At 49.2% G+C, this 23,664-nt stretch overlaps 1 long non-coding RNA gene across 1 annotated transcript in view; it reads left to right on the top strand.

Annotated features, from left to right (window-relative positions):
- Positions 1–204: 204 nt before the first annotated feature.
- The window catches only part of LOC112634901, a 29,420-nt gene continuing 5,960 nt past the window's right edge, over positions 205–23,664 (top strand). Inside the window, exons 1-2 of the long non-coding RNA XR_003121843.1 lie at positions 205–273; positions 6,643–6,776. This is a non-coding gene — a long non-coding RNA (uncharacterized LOC112634901). The remainder of the gene's footprint in view (positions 274–6,642; positions 6,777–23,664) is intronic.

Here is a 23,664-nt window from a genome sequence, read left to right as displayed (position 1 = left end):
TGAGGCTGAACCATCTTCAGATACAAGGGTGATCACATGACCCAGTACCCGCCAAAGGAGTCCAGCCCCTGGTCTCATTGATTGGTTCCAGGATAGGCATGTGACAGAGGTTTGGCCAATTAGAACATTACAGCTCTCTAACTACACTCATTGGCCTTGGGATGGGCACATGACCAAGTTGGTCCAATCGGAGCCAAGCCAGGGACATTTCCCTGGAGTGGCTGGAAAAGAGGAATCTCTCGAAATTCTGCAACTGCTAACGGTGAGGAAGGGGTAAGCGAGAGACTTCCGGGGGCCATCTCGTGGGACGTGAGAAGGAAGCCAACACCCAGGAAGCAGGATCAGGGGAAGAGAGAGACACACACAAAGCCCTGATGATCTTGTTTGAGCCTCTGGATCCAGCTAAGCCTAAAGTCTTCCATTCCTGGATTCTTGTTACATGGGACAATACATTTCGTTTTTTTTGCTTAAGTCGGTGTGAGTTGGGTTTTTACTACAGGAACTTAAAAAGCTCTCTCTGACACAACTGTCTGGCCCGTTTGCATTATTTTTTTTTCCCAAAAGATTTCCTCCCAACATCATGTGATGCCATATTTTTTTTTGTGGCGTGATCTAGCTTTGTCGCCCAGGCTGGAGTGCAGTGGCACAATCTGGGCTCACTGAAACCTCTGCCTCCCGGGTTCAAGTGATTCTCATGCCTCAGCCTCCCGAGTAGCTGGGATTACAGGCGTGTGCTACCACGCCCAGCTAATTTTTGTATTTTTGGCAGAGATGGGGTTTCACCATGTTGGCCAGGCTGGTCTCAAACTCCTGAGTTCAAGTGATCCACCTGCCTCGGCCTCTCAAAGTACTGGGATTACAGGTTTAAGCCACCACACGCGGCCATGTGATGCTATTTCTAAGCACCAGTGTGGAAGAGTGTCAAATGTGGCATCAGACTGCTGAGGCCGAGGCAGGTGGATTTGGATAAAATTCCTGCTGCTCCCTCCGGACCTGAAGCCCTTAGGCAAGGCCTTTCATCTCTCAAAGCCTCGGTAGCCTCATCTATAAAATGGGGATATTAATATCTCCCCTCACAGTGCAGATGAAACAGGAAACGTTTGTTAAACATTTTCACATGCTGTTCCTTCTGCACAGAATGCTCTTCCTTCTCTTCTTTGCTGACTTAGCATCTATTCAACTTCAGAGTCTCAGCTCACGAGTCATTTTGTCAGAGCTATCTCCCTAACCTCGTTGGCCAAGGCCGGTTGCTCTGTGAAATTGTCACATCCTCTGGAGCTTTCATTACTGAATCAATGCGTTGTTCTAGGCACAACTGTGTGATTAATGTCCACCTCCCCCACTAGAATGTAAGTTCCAGGGGGATGGGGAAGTGTCAGTTTCTGCTCACCACTATGTCTCCAGTACCCTGCACAGAGCAGGCCTTTAAGAAATGGTCAATGCATTAACTGCTATTGTACTAGACTGTAATCAGAAGTTTTAGGGGGTTGGGTGCTCAGGCCTATAGTCCCAGTGATTTGGGAGGCCATGGCAGGATTGCTTGAGCCCAGGAGGGTGAGACCAACCTGGGCAACATAGCGAGACCCCCATCTCTACAAAAAAAATTTAAAAATTAGCCGGATATGGTGGTGCATCCTTGTAGTCCTAGCTACTTGAGAAGCTGAAGTAGGAAGATGGCTAAAGCCCAGAGTTAGAGGCTGTGGTGAGCTAGGATCCTGTCACTGCACTCCAGCCTGGGTGACCTTGTCTCCAAAGATAAAAATTAAAAATTGAAAAAAAATAGTTTTAGGTTAGTAGTGTTTCTTTGGACTCAGCCTACATAGAAGTGGGCATCTGAAATTACTAGGATGCTATGATTCCAGCAAGTGTCCACGTGGGTTCATCCGACCCAAAACCAATGGAGATGAGCGTTGGTCTCTATATGACTAGCCTGAGCCATGCAGATGGCAGGTCTTCATCCATCAGCCAATGGATAGTCACTGTTCCCTTAGGTCCAAGAAGGCAGGAACAGTGGCACACAGAAGGACAAGTGGCCTTCAAAGAACCCATAGAAGGGATGAGCTGAAAAGGAATGAGATGAAGGCTGGGTGTGGTGGGTCATACTTGTAATCCCAGAGACTCAGGAGGCCTAGACAGGAGGATTGTTTGAGGCCAGGAGTCTGAGACCAGCCTGGGCAGCATAGTGAGACCCCTGTCTCTATTTTTAAAAGTTTAAAAATTAGCAAGGACTGGTTAATTAGCACACACCTGTCCTCACAGCTACTCAGGAGGCTAAGGTAGAAGGATCAGTTGAGCCCAGGAGTTCAAGGCTGCAGTGAGCCATGATGATGCCACTGTACTGCAGCCTAGAGTGCAGGTTAGATGCTAGGTTAACAAAGAAGACGCTAATTTTAACAAGGAAAGACATTCTGTGCAGAAGGAACAGCATGTGCAAAGGTTTAACACATATTTTTGTGTTGCATCTGCACTGAGGGGGATATTAATATCCCCATTTTATTCATGAGGCTACTGAGCATTTGAGATATGGAAGGCACTCCAGCCTTTTATTCTTTTCTTGAGACAGGAAAAGAATAAAATAAAATAAGGATATTGTGGGCTCTGGAGAAGACCTACCTGGGTTTGTAACTCAGCCCTGTCACTGACTAGCTGTGTGGCTTTAGACAGCCTTGATCCATCTCGAAGACTTGCTTTCTTCATCAATAAAACGGAGATGTCATTCCTGTGTTGCAAGGAGACAGACTGGCTGGGTCCAAGTCTCTGCTCCTCCATTCGCGTTGTGTGAACACGGCTCACTGGTTTACCATTTAGTGCCTCAGTTTCCTTGACTGTAGGATGGGGTAGCAACAGAATCTAATTCTTAGAGAGGTTGGAACGATGAGGCCATTTAATGAATTAAGTGCCAGCCACCAAGCCTGAATTTAATAGAGACTCAATGTATGTGGCTACTGCTATTCTTCTACTACTCCTATATTAGTATTATTAGTAGTAATATTAATATAATGAATGAGCTGGCTTATGCCAAGCAGCCAACACTGCCTGGGGCATGATCAGGCCCTTTCTCTTCTGATGTGTGTCCTGGCTCTGGCCACTGGCGGACCCACCCCAATTAGGTGACTCTCATGTTAATATTGACACACAAAGGAACCAGCTGGCGACCTCTGAACTCATCCCACTTGGGATCACAGGCTGATTTTGGCCCCAGCCCTCAACTTTGAGAGCCGGACTCGTAATCTCCTTTGACACCAAAAAGAGTTGGCCTCACCCCGACCTTTGCTCCCTGCTTCACTGATTTCCGGTGTTTCCTGGGCCTGATGGGCGTCACGTTGCCCACAGCATGGATGTGGCCTGGAGTGAGTGGAGGGAGGCCTGGATGGGCCAGTGCTTGGGGGAAGGAGTAGGGAGGGACAGGGCAAGTGGAGGCCTTTGGCTCAAGAAAACACACCTGCAGCCGGGTGCAGTGACTCATGCCTTTAATCCCAGCACTTTGGGAGGCCTTGTGGGGAGGTTTGCTTTAGGCCAGGAGTTCAAGATTAACCAGGGCAATGCAGCAAAATCCTGTCTCTCAAAAAAAAAACCAAAAAATTAATTAGCTTGGCGTGGCGGTGCACACCTATAGTTCCAGCTACTCAAAAGTGAGAGGTAGGAGGATGGCTTGAGGCCAGGAGTTCGAGACCAGCCTGGGCAATGAGCAAGACCCCAATTTCTACAAAAATAAAATAATTAGCCAAGTGTGGTGGCACAAACCTGTAGTCCTAGCTACTCAGGAGGCTGAGATGGGAGGATCACTGAGTCCAGGAATTCAAGGTTACAGTGAGCTATGATGGCACCACTGCACTCCAGCCTGGGCGACAGAGTGAGACTTTGTTTCTGTATAAACAGATAAATCAAGCTCACCTGTAGAGGATGGATCCATGGGGACAGATTGCCAGATAGAGATGTCTGTTAGGAGGACAACAGTCCACGAGAAGATGACAGTGAGTGCATCTGAGTGCTGGCCAGAAACGGAGCTGGCAGAAGAGTCACCGGGAAAGTGGAATGTACAGGGCCCCAACCATTAGCCTGAGGGGTGTAGGGAGGAGATTCTCAGGGAGGAGGTCTCTTCTCAAATGTACTCAACACAGAGTTTTGTCCCCTGTTGCTCTGGGCTTACAAGGAAGGAATACAGATGCCTTGCTCAGTGCTCCCCAACCCCCTGCCACCGCCGTGGGTGGGTGGTCTGCATGAGAAATGGCCCTTGTGCCTCTTCCCCAACACCAGCACCAACCCTGTGCCCCGACCCCAAAACCAGCCTCAGCCCTACCTACCCCAACACTGAGCCCGGGAAACAGACCTAGAACCGGGTGATGCCTGAGAGGAGTTACCATGGCAACAGATGTGCTGGCACAGAGATAGGGAGTTTTGCTGACCATCCTCAGCCCGCTGGCCGCCCCATAGAGGGGTGCATGAACCATAAACTGTCCTTGCAGCTGGCCCTGGGGACTTGGCACTCGACATCCCGCCAAAGGCGAGGTCTCCTACAGACTAGTCACTAGTCACAGAGCACCAGGCCAACCTCCTGATGGAGTTCTCTGGCTCTTCCAGCTTTCTCTACATGACACCTTTGATTACAGCCCCTCTGGGAGACTGTCTGCTTCCATTTTCTTCTTGGGGCTCTCTCCCCCTTGCACTGTGGATAGAAGATGAGCTTCTGAACCTCCTTTCTGTGATGGGCCTGGAGCTCGCAGGTGCAGTGGGGGAGGATGAAAGAAGGGTCAAAAGAACTGAGGTTAGGGGTGAGGCCTCTGGAGCCAGACCTGCCTGAATTTGACTCTGGCTCTGTCACTCACTGGCTGTGTGGCCTTGGGCCAGTTACTTAATGTCTCTGAGCCTCCTTTCATCATCTGCAAACTGGTAGTGATTCCAGTAGCACTCACCTTGTTAGGTTGTGGTGAGGATTAAATGAGACAATATGTGATCAATCTTAGGACAGGGCGTGGCAGAATATAAACACTTAATGTCCATAACCTCTTGCCTTCACTAAAATCACCTCATTCCTGGGAAGAGAGGAACACGTTTTTGGCCATGAGAATTCAGGGGGTTAAGTAAAAGTGTAAAAGAGTGAACAAGTGAGAATTTAGAGTTTTGGGAATTAGAAAGAAGGGTGCTTTCTTTTTTTTTGAGACAGAGTTTCGCTCTTGTTGCCCAGGCTGGAGTGCAATGTTGTGATCTTGGCTCACTGCAACCTCCACCTCCCAAGTTCAAGCGATTCTCCTGCCTCAGCCTCCCAAGTAGTTGAGATTACAGGCGCCTGCCACCACAGCCAGCTAATTTTTTGTATTTTTAGTAAATATGGGTTTTCACCATGTTGGCCAGGCTGGTCTTGAACTCCTGACCTCAGGTGATCCGCCCACATCAGCCTCCCAAAGTGCTGGGATTACAGGTGTGAGCCACCATGCCCAGCTGAAGGGTGCTTTCTTAATATACTCTGCAGTAGACAGTAAGTTTTCAGGGAGCAGAAAGCAAAGTAAAAGTCTGTCTGATTTCCCCAATTCTTCCAACACCCGGCACAGGGCTGGGCACAAGGCTTTATTTCCACAGTCTGAAAATGCCATCCATTATAAGAGGCAGCATCCATTTAACTAGAGTATTTCTCTTTCTTTTCTTTCTTAAGATGGAGTCTCGCTCGGTCACCCAGGCTGGAGTGCAGTGGTGTGATCTCTGCTCACTGCAACTTCCGCCTCCCAAGTTCAAGCAATTCTTGTGCCTTGAACTCTTGGGTAGCTGGGACTACAGGCATGCATCACCATGCCCAGCTAATTTTTGTATTGTTAGTAGAGACAGGGTTTTGCGATGTTGGCCAGGCTAGTCTCAAACTCCTGACCTCAAGTGATTTGCCTGCCTCAGCCTTCCAAAGTGCCAGAGCAAATAAAAATGGGTGTTATATATGTACTAGATCCCAGTTGCAAAATGTTAAAAAGAAAAAAAAATTCACCTTAAAGTTGGAGAAATAAAATAATAGGTCATTAATAAATGGTAATTGACTGTGTGAATGAATGGTTGCAGGAAATGACAATACAATAGAACGCCGTCAAATACTCACTATGCTCGCTATACTCACCAATACTGGAAGAGTTAGAAAAGGGATCCACCATAACAAGCAGAGTGCATCTGGGAAGACTTCCTGGAAGAGGCAGTCTGTGAGTGGGAATAAGCAAAAACTAAGTTATCTGACTTGGGGAGAGGAAGAAATGGTGGTTAGGCATAAGGGGCAGAGTCTTGATAAATTACGAGGCTGTGTGACCACCATCATCCCCCTCCTTAGGTAATGGAGAATGTCAGAATTATCCAGGGAGGTGACTTCTACGTCAGCTCAGAGAAGCCAGGACCAGATCAGACATGAGTCCCAGGGCATAGGCCTGCACCAGGTTAGGTCCACAGGGGGCTTAAGGCACTGGAGGCAAAGCAGCCCAGCTGCTCCTTAGCTGGGCAACTCTGGACTGGCTATTTGGCTTCTCTGGGCATCAGATCCCTCCTCACCCAGGAAGCAGGGCAGACGACAGGGTTCTGAGGTCAGGTATGTGCAGAATCTGGTATATGGAAGGTGCTTCATGAATATTAATTTATAATAGGATATGGATTCTTTTTTTTTTTTTTTTTGAAAAGTTTTGAAAGGTAAAGGCCATTAGCTTGGAGGCAGAAGACAGACCTCCTTGACTGCTGAATTCTTCCCGGCCTGAAATTGGAGCATTCCAGGCTCCTCAGATGAGTCATAAGCTGCCAAGATTGTGAGCCTCTGGGTGAGTATGAGTAGAACCAGCTACTTCCTTTGCGGGGCTCAGTGAAAAATGCAAATGAGAGGTCGGCGCTAAATATGGGAATGTGCCCATCAAGCTGCTTCTGTGGCCTCGCGCCTCGCAGCAGTCACAGAGCCTTCAGCTGGAATCCTGGCAAGCACTGCGGGCCCTCCCATGGTCTGGGATGTGCTTAATCTGAACACAGCCCTGTGGAGTAGGTGCTATTGTTATCCTCATATTACAGATGGGGAAACTGAGGCACAGAGGGACCACCAGCTGAACCGCCAAAGGACCGGCAGCTGGTGGCGTGGCTTTTAAAAGAGAACCTATGCCCCCGGATCTGGAGGCATGTTACCCCACTAACCCCTTCTTTCAGGGTGAAATACACATTCTGCGAAAAAGGAGGCAGCTTGTAGTGGGGGTGAAGCCAAATGCGAGGGCCCGGGCAGCCGGATTTTCAGTCCCAGTCCCCAGGGCACCTCCTTCCCACCGTACCCCGCTTCCTCCAGCAGGGAGCCCCCTGCCTCCAGCAGAACAGGGTCTGGCCTCGCCAACTTGCTACCGGGGCTGGGGGCCAAGAGTTAACGTCGGAAGGGAGCTCGGGAGAGTGTGAGAGCTAAAGGACATGTCAAATCAATCATATTTAAACAAAAGCCTCTCCCGCCCAAGGGCCCTTTTAAAAGCTGCTTATTTAATTAAAAGTCCCATTTTCCATATTTATGGCCCTTATTCAGTTAAATATTAACCGCTGGGGCCAGGGCTAGTGTGTGCTTTGTGAGCGGTGTGCGGGGAGGTTCATTACCGCGGCCGGGATTTATCAGACGGTGTTGCGGCCGCGGTGGATCAATGCGGCCTGCCCTGGACAAACATGCGGGGGGCGGCGCGGGGGCCGGGTGGGGGCGGGGCCGGGGACCCCGAGGGCGCCTCCTCTCTCTCCGGCTGGGACTCGGCAACTCGGGGACGCCTTGTCTCTCTCCCTGTCTCTCTCGCTTCCACATGCTGTCCCTGGGGCTCAGTCGTACGCCCGGAGTCAGAGACAGAGAGACAGTGAGACCCAGAGGGAGATACAGAGAGGCCCAGAGAGAGATACAGAGAGATAGCGAGAGACCCAGAGACAGTGAGAGACGCAGAGAGACACAGTGAGAGACCCAGAGAGAGACAGAGAGACAGTGAGATCCGGAGAGAGAGAGATACAGAGACAGTGAGAGATCCAGAGAGACAAGGAGACCCTGAGAGAGGCCCAGAGGTGGATACAGAGAGATAGTGAGAGACTCAGAGAGGCACCCAAAGACAGTGAGAGACCTAGAGAGACAATGAGAGACACAGAGACAGGGAGACACCCAGAGAGAGACAGTGAGAGGCACAGAGAGGTAAGGAGAGACAGCAAAAGACCCAGAGAGACAGAGACAGGGAAACATCCAGAGAGAGACACAGTGACAGTGAGAGACACACAGAGGTAAGGAGAGACAACGAGAGACCCAGAGAGACAGAGACAGGGAGACATCCAGAGAGAGACACAGTGACAGTGAGAGACACAGAAAGAGACATCGGCAGTGAGACACACAGAGACTGAGAGATCCAGAGACCCACTGAGACAGACACAGAGAGACATCCAGAGAGAGACACAGAGAGATATAGAGACACTCCCAGGGAGACATAGAGACAGTCAGAGACTCAGAGACAGGGAGACATCCAGAGAGAGACACAGAGACAATGAGAGACACAAGGAAAGTGAGAAACACAGAGAAACAGAGACTGAGACCTAGAGAGACAGTGAGAGACCCAGCAAGACAGAGACAGAGACAAGAAGACACCAGAGGGAGACACAAAGACAGTGAGAGACACAGCAAGACAGAGACAGGAAGACACAGAGATAGTGAGAGACACAGAGAGATCTGGAGACACTCCCAGGGAGACACAGAGACAGTGAGAAAGCAGAGAGACAGTGAGAAACAGCGGGTCATGTTTTTCCATGTCTGGCTGTGTCTAGGTCAAGACCAGGTCCACACTTCTTAAAATCCAATGAGAAATGAAAATGTTAAAAAAGTAATAAGAATTGACTGTGTGTGGCTGCACAGGTGGCACGCCCTGGGCCCTGGCAGCCTCTTTCTCTTACTGTGTGCTGGGGTGGGGCTGCAGAGGTACCAGGCATAGGGGATAGGCTGGTGGAAGACCCGTAAGAACCCACTCACTGCTCTTCCAGGCTCCATTCCCTGGGGAGATAGGCAAAAAGTAAAAAGAGGGAGCGGGAGAAATCTGGCATCTGCTAAGGATTTGATCCCACTCAGCTGCGGGGACGGGCAGAAAGAAAATAGCCACAGAAGAGGCCCAGATCCAAGCAGAGGCGCTCATGACTGCAAAACATGCATCACACGCAGAGCTTTATCCAGGGCTTCCCTGCACCAGGCACCAGTGCTGGCCAGTGCTGGCCAGTGTTAACTCATGTCATCCTTACTTCCGTCCTATATAGGTTGTACCCTTTTGATCACCATTTTACAGATGGGAAAACTGAGGTTCCGGGCAGGTAGGGAGTGATCCTAGGGTCACTCAACCAGGGAGGGGCAGACCCAGGCTGTCTCCTCCTCATCACACAGTAGAAACCACCAGAGCTGCTCAGACCCAGGTGGGGACCATCCTTGCCCTCTACAAGTTCCTGACCCTCCCTGAGCCTCAGTTTCCTCATCTGTGAAATAGGGGAATAAGATTTTGGGGGGCATTTTGTATCATGTTTTGTGGTTGCTCCATCCCAGGTCCTCCACCCCACCCTGCTGCTCCTGACCACTGCTGTTGGTCTCTGAACTCGCTGATATGACTCTCAGGGTGTCAGGGACAAAGCCGAATGCACTTCCCCATCTTCCGAGTGCTCAAGGGGGCAGGGCTTTCTCTGGCCCTCACTGCAGGAAAAGGTGCACTGTAGAACCACAGACAATCCCACCTCTGCCATTTACTGGTTCTGCAAACTTAGGCTGCCTCACATCACCACTCAGAGCCTCAGTGTCTCCAGCTGCAAAATGGGGATAATGATAGACCCTCCTCCTAGTTGTTCTGAGGATTCAATAACATACTTCTTGTAATGGCTTAGCAGTGCGTGGCATGCAGTGAGCATCATTGCCAGCCCCATAAGAGCCTGCAGGGGCTGCACAAATGCTGCCAGCCTGTGCTTCCAAGGTGCCATCTCTGAGGGGCAGTGGGGCTCCATCAGTTCCAGCCCTGAGACCCAGCCAGTCTCCTGAGTGGGCTGGCAGAGGGAGGCTTCAGCTCCAGTGCCACCTCTGGCCCTCCTGTGACCTTGGACCTGGAACATGCCACTGCCTCTCCTGGGGCCTCAGCTTACCCGTCTGTGGAATGAGGGGATTATTGGGTTTAGAAAAATCTCTCTGGGCTATTGCAGGGCTAATGCATCTCCACAGCAGACAGGGTGAAGAATTTAACCTAAATGTGAAAATATCATTGAAATGTGCCCATTTATACACAGGAAGGACTGTGTGACAACCAGGGCAAGTGCCCAGCTCCTGAGAGCTGTCTGTTAGGTGCCAACAGCCAGGCTGGGAAAGATATCTGCTATGTCACACACATGCATGCACACACATGGCCATAGGCACATGCACACACAAACATACATGCATGTACACACATGCCCACATGGACACACACGAACACACACACATGCATGTACACAATGCACATAGGACATGGGCACACTCATGCATGCATATGAATGCATGCATGGGCACTGGCCTGCACACACACATACATGCGTACACATGCATGGACGTACATGCATATATGGGCATGAGCACACATTCACATGAGTACATATACACACATGCATGCTCTTGCATGCATATACTCAGGCTCATGCACACACACGGACATGCACACACATGTGCACACACGGACATGCACACACACACGTGACACATGCACAAGGGCATGCACCCCATCACATCTTTTGCCCCATGCTCTGCTTCTCCATTCGGATCCTGTTAGGAGCCTGGTGCCTGATTTCTCCCACCACTACCTCCTCCCCAAAAAGAAAAAAAATCCGAAAAGCGAGATTAGAACTTCACACACGCATCGCTGGAAAAAATCTATGTCTCATTTTCATATCTAGCAAAATAAAATGACAGAAGAGCACTCCAGCAAACCCCTAGAGGGGGGAGCGTGTCTGCCGAAGATGAGGGGTGGTGGCGGGGAGACACCTTTCCCAAAGGGAGGAGGCCCCAGGGCCAGAGGCACGGGCGGGGGCGTTGGGCCTGGCGAGAGGCTAGAGGATGAAATCGATCAGGCCGTTTTGTCCTGGGGCTGGAGGAAGGCTGGGGGGTCCTGGGAAGAGTCTAGGGGGTTGAATGGAGGTTAGAGAGGCAGCGAGAGGGGGAAAGAGGAGAAATAAAATCCTGGGGATGGTGGTGTGAGTGAGGGAGCTGGAGAGAGAGAGAGAGAGAGAGACACCAGGTTATCAGAGAAGTGTGAAGACAATAATACAATCTGACATTTCTGAAACAAGACCCCCCGGTTGCCATGGCAACGTCTCATGTGGGAGCAGCTCCCAGGAGACGGCTCTGAGATGTACTATAAATGATGTTTGATTAGAATTTAAATCATTTAGGCAGAGAGAAGATAGGCCTTTTGTCAGCAAGGGGACCTGGGGGTGGGGAGGGAGGGGGGCCGGGGTTGTGGCGGGGGAGGGGGCGCTGCTGGAGCCAGCCTGGGCGTGGGGAGCGGGATCGGAGGTCAGCCAGGGGGTTGATTACTTTTGCCCTCAGCTTCTTTCCCGTTTACAGTAACCTTTCCATGGTGGCCGGAGGGACTCAGAGGGCAGGAGAGGAGAGACCTGGGCAGGGGCTGGGGGTGTGGGAGGGGAGTAAGGGAGAGCGGCAGAGATGGAGGGAGAGATGCAGAGAGACAGAGAGGAATGGACAGAGCAGAGAGACAGAAGCGGGAGAGAGAAGCAGGAAGAGAGAGGAGAGGGAAAGGAGAGGAAGAGAGACAGACACAGATGGGCAGAAACGGTGAGAGAGACAGAAAGAAGAGAGACCAGGAAATGGACTGAGAGACACAGATAGATGGTACAGAGACAGAGAGAGACCGAGAGACACAAAGGCGGAGACCTGGAGTGAAAACGAGGACTCTTGTATCCACACACTTGGAATCATTTTCCAGCCTTTGAAAAATGCATCAGGAATGTGGGTGCCCATGTTGAGTCCTGAACTTAGAAAAAGCTCTGCCTCCACCTCCCACTTTGGCCCCCATCTACGGGGAGATTCCCTGGCCCTGGAGTTCCTGGGGAGGGGTTAGTGACCCTGGAAAAGAGGCGCCATGGGCTTCTGGTCCTAAGAAAAATGGGCCAATTTTACTGAGCTGCCCTGTAAAATCTTGGACAAACCACCTCACTGCTCTGAGCCTCAGTTTCCCCATCTGTAACATAAGAAGTGTTATAGATGGAGAATCAGATCAGCCTATGGGCAATGAGCCCCCTGTTCCCCATTCAGTTTTTATTTTTAGTTGCATTAGTTGCCAGCATTTAAAAGTTGGGAGAGTTTGCAAAAAATGTTTAATTTCTGGGTTCTTAAAAAAGTAGGAAACTCTATGCATGCTGGGCCTGAATTTCCACATGGCAGCCATGTGCTGGAAAGGAATGGTAGTCCCTACTTTTAAGCAGAGTATGAGGTCTCCAGCACCATTCCCTATTGTCTTACACCCAGCTACTTTTCACACCTTCATGGTGACTGCCTGCCCTCTGTAGGAATTTGTGAGTTTTTTGTTTGTTTTTTGGAGACAGAGTCTCACTCTGTCACACTGGCTGGAGTATGGTGGTGTGATCACAGCCCACTGCAGCCTCGACCTCCCTTCTGGGCTTCAGTGATCTTCCCCCCTCAGCCTCCTGAATAGCTGGAACTGTAGGTATATACCGTCACACCCGACTAATTTTTGTATTTTTTGTAGAGATGGGTTTCATCATGTTGCCCAAGCCAGTCTCCAACTCCTGGGCTTAAGCGATCCTCCTGCCTCAGCCTCCCAGAGTGCTGGTGAACTTTCAAACTCTGCAAATAAACTCCAGGATCCTTATGGCTCTAGCAATCTATTAACACGTGGATTGTAGACCTCATACCTCAGTCACCATGGCTTTGGGCACCCAGGATAATAGAGTTCATGGGGGTGATCACAGAGTCAGAGTGAACTATACGGCCATCCTCATACGCACAGTCGGTGCTCAGTAAATGTTTAATTAATACAGGAAGATGAGCCAAAATGATTAGGGAGACTGAAATGAGAACCATTATGGGAAATAGGGTAGCTTTTTGAGAAAATGAACTTGTACCACTGGGCACTGAGGATAAAAGTGACCTGCTTGGGAGAATCCCAGGAAGCAGATGGGAGGGAATTTGTAAGGAGGGAAAGAGCTGCTTTCAAAGAGGCCATCTTGAAGTTCTCTATCTTGGCACCTTCCTCATACCCACCAGGGCACTTGTCACAATCTGGAAGTTTTTGTTTGTATATTGGCCTGTGTGTGTGGCCTCTCCTCCCCGAGGAGACTGTGAATTCCACGAGGATAGAAACTATATCTGGCACAGCCAGTGCTGTAGCCCCAGCACCCAGCGCATAGTGGCTGCTTAGGAAGCTCTGGATGAATAAATGAGGGAATGAGTCCCCTTTTCTCACATACTTCTTCTCCCATTTTTGCTCTGAGTATTTGAAAGCTATCTGAGTCCTGTCCTCATACTTTATTTATGATGATGATGATGATGATGATGATGAAGACAAGGTCTGACTTTGTGGCCCAGGCTGCAGTGCAGTGGCGTGATTATGGCTCACTGCAGCCTCCACCTCCCAGGCTGAAGTGATCCTCCCACTTCAGCCTCCCGAGTAGCTGGGACTACAGACGTGCACCACCATGCCTGGCTAATTTTTTATTTTTATTTTTGTAGAGGTGGGGTCTCATCATGTTGCCCAGGCTGGTCTCAAACTCCTGAGCTCAAGGGATCCTCCTGCCTCTGCTTCCCAAAGTCCTGGGATTACAGACGTGCGCTACTGTGCTCGGTCCCTCATGCTGTATTATTAAATGCAAGCAGTTTGCTTTTATGTTTTGTTCATTTAAGGGAGCACTTCCCTTACTAGGGGTGCCAATAATGTGACCCTGGGCTAGTAAGAGGCACTTAATGTCTCTGAACTTCAATTTCCTCACCTTCAAAGTAGGGCTAATACCTTCATTCTGAGACTGTTCTAAAATTTAGGTGACAGGTCTATAACAGTGTCTGGCATGGAATAGGTGCTCAATAAGTAGAAGCAATTTTAATGGTTGTAGACACTGATAATCTACTAGCATGTGGTAGTCATATAAGTAATAAGAAGACCCAAGGGAAGAGGCAAATCTTAGGGTGATGTGGAGATAGGGAAGAATTTGGAATTCCTTTAGCAACGTTCTTCTTAGGCAGAGCTGTGATCCCAAGAGAATTTTCCTTTCTCAATTTTAGGATTTTGAAGCTTTCCAATTGAGGAGGATGGTGGATTCATCCTCCACCTTTACTATCTTACAGTTCTGGAGGTCAAAAGCTTGACATGGGACTCGCTGTGCTAAAAATCAAGAACTGCACCCTTAGAGGCTTAGAGGAGAATTGTTTCCTTGCCTTTTCCAGCTTCTAGAAGCTGCCCTTAATCCTTGGCTCATGGCCCCTTCCTTCATCTTCAACCGATAATGGCCATGAAACCTCTTGACCCTTCCAACTCCAATCATATCGGTAATGCCTGCCTGGAGCACTGTGTGGGGAATGATGTTGCAGCCATGTCTGGACTTATGGAGCAAGAATGCTGTAATTGATTAGTGGATGTCTGCCATGGGCAGGGATGGAGTTACTCAGTTGCACAGTGCTTGGCACAAAGGAACTGCTTGTGGCAGCTGCCTCTGGCTACCTGTGTCATGGTGTCCCCTTGGCCCAACTCTAATTTAAAGTTGCAGCTGCTATGGGCCATTCTGTGCAAGCAGACTGAAATTCGCCATGGTGACAGCACATAGCCTCCGGCATGAGCTGTGTGTCTTTCCTGTTTCAGTCTTAGGCCCTGTTGGATGCGATGGGTGTCCACTCAACCATACACAATGCAGCCTGGACATGGAGGGTTATGACTTGTATTACTTTTCTACAGTGACTATATCAAATTCTCACACACTGGGTGGCTTGAAACAATACCCCCCCACTATCTTACAGTTCCAGAGGTCAAAAGCCTGACATGGGACTCACTGTGCTAAAAATCAAGAACTGCACACTTAGAGACTTAGGGAAGAATTGTTTCCTTGCCTTTTCCAGCTTCTAGAAGCTGCCCTTAATCCTTGGCTCATGGCCCCTTCCTTTATCTTCAAAGCCAGCAATGTTTTGGGCTGAATCTTTCTCCCATTGCCATCTCTGCTTGTCCCTGTCTCATCCCCTCCCTTCCACTTACCAGAGCTCTCGTGGTTACACGGTGCCCACCAGATAGCCCAGCATGGTCTTCCTGTTTTAAGGTCAGCTGGTTAGCAATCTTCACTTCATCTGCACCCTTAATTCCCTTTGCCATGTAACCGAACATTTCGCAGGCTCTGGAGATTAGGAAATGCATAGCTTTAGGGGTCATCATTCTGCCTACCACATCGCCCCTGGGGTCAGCCCCTTGTGACAGTGAGGGACCGTGGATGCTGTTGCAGTCTTCTGGTCTTCAGTAGACAATTCTGGAAAGCATTCTCTACACCCCTCAACAGGTTCCAGAGAAATCGAGTCTTTGTTGTCTGTAGTGGCACTTTTACATTGACGTTCCTCCTTCCCTGAGTTACTCTCCCTCATCCCTCACTCCTGCTTCCAGAGATCACTGGTCAAATAAGTTAGCTGTGCCCAAGTCCTTGTCTCAAGCTCTGCTTTCAGGAGAATCCAAACTAAAACAGTTCTGGCCAGGTGCAGTGGTTCACACCTGTAATCCCAACACTTTGGGAAGCCGAGGTAGGCGGATCACTTGAGGTTAGGAGTTCAAGACTAGCCTGGCCAATATGGCAAAACCCCATCTCTACTAAAAAGACAAAAAAGCTGGGCATGGTGATGGGTGCCTGTAATCTCAGCTAAGGAGACTGAGGCAGGAGAATCACTTGAACCTTGGAGGCGGAGGTTGCAGCGAGCCGAGATCACACCACTGCAGTCCAGTCTGGGTGACAGAGTGAGACTCTGTCTCAAAAACATAAAATAAAATAAACAATTTTCCGTAAATGTTGGCTATTACATTGGTCAAGCTAGATGTGATAGATACCTGGCACAAAGTGGCTTAAGCAAAAAGCAATTTATTTTCTCATTGACTGAAAAGTTAATGGTTATATCTAAGACTTCAGGCACAGCTGGATCCAGGTCCTCAAACAATGGCCTCAATAGTTTGTCTTTTTTGAAACCTCACTTGTACTTTCCTCTGTGTTGGCTTCAGCCTCAGGCACCCTTTCCCCATACATTGGCAATGACGGTCTCCAGTTGCTCAGCCAGTGACCACAACAAAATGATAAAATGATTGTGACTTTTACCCGATAGTGCCAGGAAAGGCACAAATAGGCATCCTTGTTCCTCAGTTCTGATTGGCTCATCTTGGGGCACATGCCCGTGCCTGGACCAGTCACTATGGGAGAGGGGATGTGGCACTGCCATTGGCCTTGGGTCACACGAATTGGGGGTGGAGTCAGCTACATCAAGGCCACCTGGCCTGAGAGGGAGCAAGCTGCGGTTCCCCTAAAAACACTGGAGTGCTTCTCACATAACAAGGAGTCAAGTACAAATCGCAGACGTCCTCTACAAATGCGATCATCGTGTACTGTTAATTGTAGGTAAATCTCTTGCAAGGATGGGAGACAAGATGCCGCCCAGCAGGTAGAGGCCTGGAGCTGGGAGGACGGGAAGCCAGGCGTTGTGCCAGTCATCAGTGCCAACCGGTCCTGGCTGCAGGGAATTCTTGGGATCAGAAATCCACAGTCTGAGAACTTGTCTATAATTTTGCAATTTCTATTTTCTTTGCTACAAAGCAGAGAGAAAGCCAAAAGAAAATAAAGTTCCTCTCAAAAATGCCAGGCTGTTTGCGCCGGATAAAATGGCATGTGAAGAGTGAAAGAGCCTTTTGTTGAGGCTTGGGGAGAAAGAAAAAGGGGCTGAGAGCGAGGGAAAATGTATGGGAAGCCCCCCTCCCCCACCTGGGGAAGAGGCAAAACAGAGATGGGAGGGAGAAGAGGGTTCCTCTTGCATGAGCTGAGCCCAGGGAAGGTTTGAGTGTCACTGATCATCAGGGATCATACAGACTTGGATGAGACACTCTCCCGCCACTTTCTAGTGGTGTGGGCTTGGATGTGTTTTAGAAACTCTCTGAACCTCGGTTTTCCCATCTGTAAAATGGGGCTGGTGATAGTACTTCCTCATATGCCTTAGGTGAAGATTGAATGAAATAACATATACAAAGCCATTAGCCTAACATGCTTGGCATGTGATCAAGAGTTAATAGTAACTGTTATTAGGATTGCCGTTTTTACTCTGATTCCTTATACCTGTCAATAGTCAGGGTCATCTGTCTCAAGGAAAACGGGTTCCCAGCTTGCTTTTAATCAGAAGGTGGGAAGTGCAGCGGGCACAGAGACCTAGTATGCTATGTTCATCCCCCGTTACTGCTGTCACAAATTACCACGAACCTGGTGGCTTACAATAACAAACATCTATTCTCTTACAGTTCTGAAGGTCAGAAGTGCTGAGACTGGGCGTAGTGGTGCATGCCTGTAGTCCCAGCTACTTGGGAGGCTGAGGCAGCAGGATCGCTTGAGTCCAGGAGTTCAGGGCTAGCCTTGGCAATATAGCCAAGGGTCAGACCCACACCAAAAGACTCACCCAGCCAACTCACAGAGTCACAAACAAAATCAATCACTGTTCTGAGTTTTGATAGGGTTTTTTTTTTAAGACCCTATCTCTTAAAAAACAAAAAAAGTCCTAAAATCAAGGCATTGGTAGGGCTACATTCCTCCTGGAGGCTCTAGAGGAGCACCTGTTTCTTTGCCTTTTCCAGCTTGTAGAGGCCACCTGCATTCCTTGGCCTGTAGCTCCTTCTTCCTTCTTCAAGGTCAGCTGTGTAGCATCTTCTAGTCTCTCTCTCTCTCTGCGTCCATCATCACTTCTCCTTCTCTGACTCTGCCTCCCTCTTATAAAGATCCTTGTGGCAACATTGGACTCACCCACATAATCCAGGACCATTTCCCCAGCTCAAGATCTTTAACTGAATCACACCCACAAAATCCTTTTTGCCATGGAAGGTCACATAGTCAAAGGTTCTGGAGATTAGGATGTGGACATTTGGCGGTGGGGGGCATTATTTAGTGTGGCACCTATGCTAAGCCTAGACAACAGGAAGGCACATAAGCTGAGTTGGCTTTGGGTCAGTTGGTGTTTATGACACAGCAACCCACCCCCAAATTTAGGACTCAGAATAACGATTGATTTTGTCTGTGACTCTGTGAGTTGGCTGGGTGACAGTTTTGGTGTGGGCTGGCTCTGCTGGTCTTGGCCGGTCTTGCTCATGTATCTGCAGGCAGCTGGTAGGTTGAACATTGGCTGAATGATCTAGGCCTCACTCTCATGTCTGGCGGCTGGCTGGCTGTCTGCAGGGATAGGGGTCTCTCATCATCCAATGGGCTGGCGCAGGATTCCTTGCTTGTAGGCATCAGGTTCCAAGAGCAGAAGCTACAAGGCCACTTAAGGCTGAGGCTTGAAATGGGCACAACATTACTTCCCCTGCATTCTGGAGACAAAGCAAGACACAGAGCCAGGTCAGGTTCAAGGACTGGGGAAACAGACTCTACCTCCTAATAGAAAGAGCTCCTAGATATCATGGCCATTTCTGCAGTCCACCGCAGGGCCAGTGCCAGGCGCTGTGCTAAGTGCTTTCATTACACTATCTCATTCCATCCTCATAATAACCCTTTGAGATAATAAGCACCATTTAGAGGTCCCCAACTTATAGACGGAAACACTAAAGCTCACAGAGGTGCAACCATTTGCCTAAGGTCGAACAGCTAGTGAGTGGCAGAGTGGGGACTTAGCCCTTATGTCATGAGCCCCAATAGACCCTTCTAGCAAAAGACGTGCATTTGGAGATGGCTGACCAGCATTAGAGAGGCTGGCTAGAGGGGAAACATGAGTCTCACTTGATACTGTTGCCCAAGCACTGAACTCACCAGCTCTGCTGCTAACCCCTACGTGGCTTCCCAGGCCCCATCTCCTGGGAGGCTGAGAGGATTCCCAGCAGGGCATCTTTTTTGAGGAGCTGGGAGCCCTTCCCTCACCCATCCAGGAATATGGGAAATGGGCCTATCACTTATTGCTCCTTTTCCACCTATGCAGGAAAGGGAGGAAGGACAGCTGGCTGGGGTGGAGGTGCCTGTCACTTTCCTTTTTGTCTGACCTTTTTGTGCCATCTCCTCTACCCCCACGTGGGTTCAAGCCCCCACTGCTTCTAACCTGGATGACACCAGAGCCTCCTCCCTGGTCTCCCTGCTTCCATCCTGGCCTTACTGCCCCCTACATCCATTTCCCACTTGGTGGCCAGGGTGAGCCTCTGACAACCTAAGTCAGATCCTATCACTCCTTCCCCGGCTCCCATCTCACTCAGGCTAAAACCAAGCACCTACCAGATCCTGCCTGTGACCTCTCTGATCTCCCCTGATCCCTACCACCCTGGCCTGGGTGTCCCAGGTACCCGCCCACTCAAGGGACTCCAACCTGCCTGGAACATTCCACCTCTAGATATATATGGCTCACTCCTTTACTTCATGCCAGTGGCTTCTCAAATGTCCCTTTGCCCCAGCCAGGCATGGTGGCTCACACCTTTAATCCCAGCACTTTGGGAGGCTGAGATGGAAAGATTACCTTGAGGCCGGGAGTTCAAGACCATCCTGGGCAACATAGCAAGACCCCCATCTCTACAAATGTCCCTTTGCAGGGAGGTGGGGTTTTTCCCTCCCCCCCCACTCCCCTCCTCTCCTTTTTTTTGCATCTAAAATAGTGACCCTTATCTTTCTTGTCTGGCCTTTTATTCTGTTTTGCTCTTCCTCCATAGTATGTCCTCCTAGACATGATTCTGTGTGTCGATGTATTTATTTACCATCTGCCGCCTTCAACAGACTGTCACCTCTACCAGGGCAGGATTTCTTTTTCTACCTATTCTCTGCTGTGTTCCCAGTGCTAAGGCAGTGCCTGGTGTTGGCACATAGTAGTTGCTCAGTAAATACACTTTGTGCTGATAAATGAATGAACAAACGAGTGAATGAATGGCAGTAACCCCCCGGACCCCTTGCTCTCTGGGGGCACTGGGCACAGGAGGAGCCTTATGGGAGCTAAGAGCCGAGAGGACCCTCATGGTGCAGGTAGTTCTTACCTGGATTCCCCATGGGTTGAGGCACCAACAGGAGAGAAGGTGGCCAGCTCCATGAAGTCAGTGGGTGCCCTCACCGTTTCTCCTTACAGCATCCCCTCCCCCACCTCCTTGGACATTCATTCTTCCATTGCTGCCCACTGCTCATTAAGCAGGATCTGCTCTGTCTCCTGAATCTTCTCTGAAAGAGGCTTCTCCCAGCTTGTAGGAGAAATGCCTTGCAGGTGAAGATGGCGAGGAGGTTGGCCCTGAAATAGCCCAGCCCCTTTAAGACACAAGAGGGGAGGAGCGTCATTCAGGTGCTTCTCTGGGAAATGAACCAGTTCGGCTTCTCTTTGAGGGGCAGTGCTGACCACTCAGAGGCGGTAGTGCCTGTGGAGAAAAGGGAGGAGTCCTGAATCTGGGCCCTGCAATCATCTGTGCATTTGGCCTTGGGGAGTTGCTTAAACTCTCTGTGCCTTGGTTTCGTCATTTGCAGAGTGGGCATCATGCTATCTAACTCACAATATACAATGTACACTATGGCTTGAAGCTTCCAATGCCTGCGGGGGCTGGGCAGGTGGGAAGACAGGTGAAAGGGGTTGAGGGATGGGCAACATGTGAGCCCCGGCCCCTGTATGTGGGTGGCCACTATTCAGTCTTTGCCATGCAGGAAGAGGGGCTCAGAAAAGCCAAACGTGCCAATTTTGCTTAAACCAGATTTTGCTTAAAGGTGAAATTTTTTTATCTTTAAAAACGACAGCACACTCAGATTAAAAGCATTAAAAGGGATACAAGAAATCTGTCTATTAACAAGTTTGCAACCTGTGTTTCAGCCCAGCTATAGAGGGGAAACTGAGGCAAAGAGAATAGGAGCTGGTCACCCAGAAAGATAGAGGGAGAAGTGTTTGTTAACGCTTATAGAGGGAGGGCAAGGGACAGACAACCCCTGATCCACTTTTGCTTTGGAGGACCAGAAGGCTGTGGCTGCCTTTAGAACTGGTTCATACTGAAACACAGAAACCTCCTTCTTTCCTCCTCTCTCCCATGATGAGGGATGGTGTCTTAGACCATGTAGACTGCTGTAGCAAAAATACCATAGGCTGGTTGACTTATAAACAAGAGAAATTTATTGCTGTTAGTTCTGGAGGCTGGAAAGTCCAAGATCAAGATGGCAGCAGATCAGGTGTCTGGTGAGGACTTGTTTTTTTTTTTGTTTTTTTTTTGTTTTTTTTTTTTTGAGACAGAGTCTCGCTCTGTCGCCCAGGCTGGAGCACAGTGGCCGGATCTCAGCTCACTGCAAGCTCCACCTCCCGGGTTCACGCCATTCTCCTGCCTCAGCCTCCCGAGTAGCTGGGACTACAGGCGCCCGCCACCTCGCCTGGCTAGTTTTTTGTATTTCTTTAGTAGAGATGGGGTTTCACCGTGTTAACCAGGATGGTCTCAATCTCCTGACCTCGTGATCCACCTGTCTCAACCTCCCAAAGTGCTGGGATTACAGGCTTGAGCCACTGCGCCCGGCCAGGACTTGTTTTCTAGTTCATAGATGGCACCTTCTAGCTGTGTCCTCACATGGTGGGAGGGGTAAGGGATTTTTCAGGGGTCTCTTTTATAAGGGGACTAATCTCATTCATGAGGGCTCCACCCTCATGACCTAACCACCCCCTAAAGGCCCACCTCCTAATACCATCACATTAAGGGCAAGGAATTTTGGGGGCACACAAACATTAGACCACAGCAGATGGCATGGATGGGATTGAGGGAGAGAAAGTGTCAGAGCTGACATAGAAGTTTCTATTCTCTTTTTTGTCCCCCTACTTGGTGACTAAACAACATTTCTCCAATCTGGTTGGGGTGGGAATCTGTTGGATGGGGTAGATAGGAGTGAGGTCTTCCAGCCTGGCATGACCTCCATTTTCCAAGATAATGTTCATCTTAAAATAACCTACTTCAAAGAACATTCAACCAAAAGACAAAATGAAGGCATTGCTAGGTAGTGTGCAGCCACTCTGTCATAGTCTTTTTTTTTTTTTTAAATGAACACAAATTCCTTGACTCTCTTCTTACTGAGAAGTGAGGTCTATGTCCCCCCACTTGAATTTGGATGAGCTTGTGACTCACTTATAGCCAAGAATATGGAAGAAGTGATGTTGTGTGAACTCCTCATGCCTGTGAGCCTCTCTCTGAGAAGTTCAGCACCCCTGAGCCCAGCGTGCTGAAGAAGCCACTTGGAGAAGCCCCTGTTGTCAGGGAGCCAGCATCACCTGCCAGTCACCAGAAGTGAGCCAATCAGAAGTGAGCCATCTCAGACATCCAGCCCAGCTGAGCCTGCAACTGGCTGCTGACCCAACCAACATGTGAACTGCAACCGCATGAGAGACCCTCAAGTGACAACCGCCCAGCTGAGCCTTTCCCAAGTTCCTGGCCCACAAAACCCAGAACAAAATAAAACAACTGTTTTAAGCCTTTAAGGAGCAGGGTAATTTGTTACACAGCAACAGTAACTGGGACACATTCCCAAACCTAACTAACTAAGAGGAGGAAATTTCCTCTTGATAAAAATGCTGATTTTTTAAATTCATCCTAGACCTTCATAAATCAGAATCTTCTGTGGATAAGGTGTAAGAATCTGCACTTTTTTTTTTTTTTTTTTAAAGACAAACTCTCCCACCCCAGGTGATTCAGATCCACAGCCAGCTTTGGAAATTTAAGACCTTGGAAGAGAGTCACATTGCCTCTCTGAGTCTTAGCTTCCTTGTCTGTGAATTGGGGAGGAGTGAGGGTTGGTGCGAGTATCAAAGAAGACGCTGCAGGTAAAGTCTTTAATAAGGCCAGCCAGGCGTGGTGGCTCATGCCTGTAGTCCCAGCACTTTGGGAGGCCAAGGTGGGCGGATCATGAGGTCAGGAGTTCAGCCTGGCCAATATGATGAAACACTGTCTCTACTAAAAATACAAAAAAAACTAGCCAGGTATGGTGGCAGGCACCTGTAGTCCCAGCTACTCAGGAGGCTGAGGCAGGAGAATCGCTTCAGCCCGGGAGGCGGAGGTTGCAGTGAGCTGAGATCACGCCACTGCTCTCCAGCCTGAGTGACAGAGCAAGACTCTGAAAACAAACAAACAAACAAAAACAAACAACAAAGAAACGGCTTTAATAAGGCCAAGGCATATGGAAAGGACTCAGGATTGGAATTGAAGAATTAACCGTGGTGTCAGTATCATTGATACCAATACTGTTGTTTTTTTGTAACTACTTCACTATCATGGGTTGAATAGTGGCATCAGAAAGATATGTCCAGTTCCTAACCCCTGATGCCTGTGAATGTGACCTTATTAGGAAATAGAGTCTTTGCAGGTGTAGTTAAAGATCTCAAGATGAGCTTGTCCTAGATTTAGGGTGGGTCTTACATCCAATGACGAGTGTCCTTTTAAGATATAGAAAAGGAGAAGACCACGTGCAGACCCACAAGAAGATGGAAGCAGAGACTGGAGTGAAGGAGCCACAAGCCAA

This window comes from Theropithecus gelada, chromosome 11 (assembly GCF_003255815.1).
Source record: "Theropithecus gelada isolate Dixy chromosome 11, Tgel_1.0, whole genome shotgun sequence".
In the NCBI taxonomy this organism is placed as follows: Eukaryota; Metazoa; Chordata; class Mammalia; order Primates; family Cercopithecidae; genus Theropithecus; species Theropithecus gelada.
This window is presented reverse-complemented; position numbering and strand designations above follow the sequence as displayed.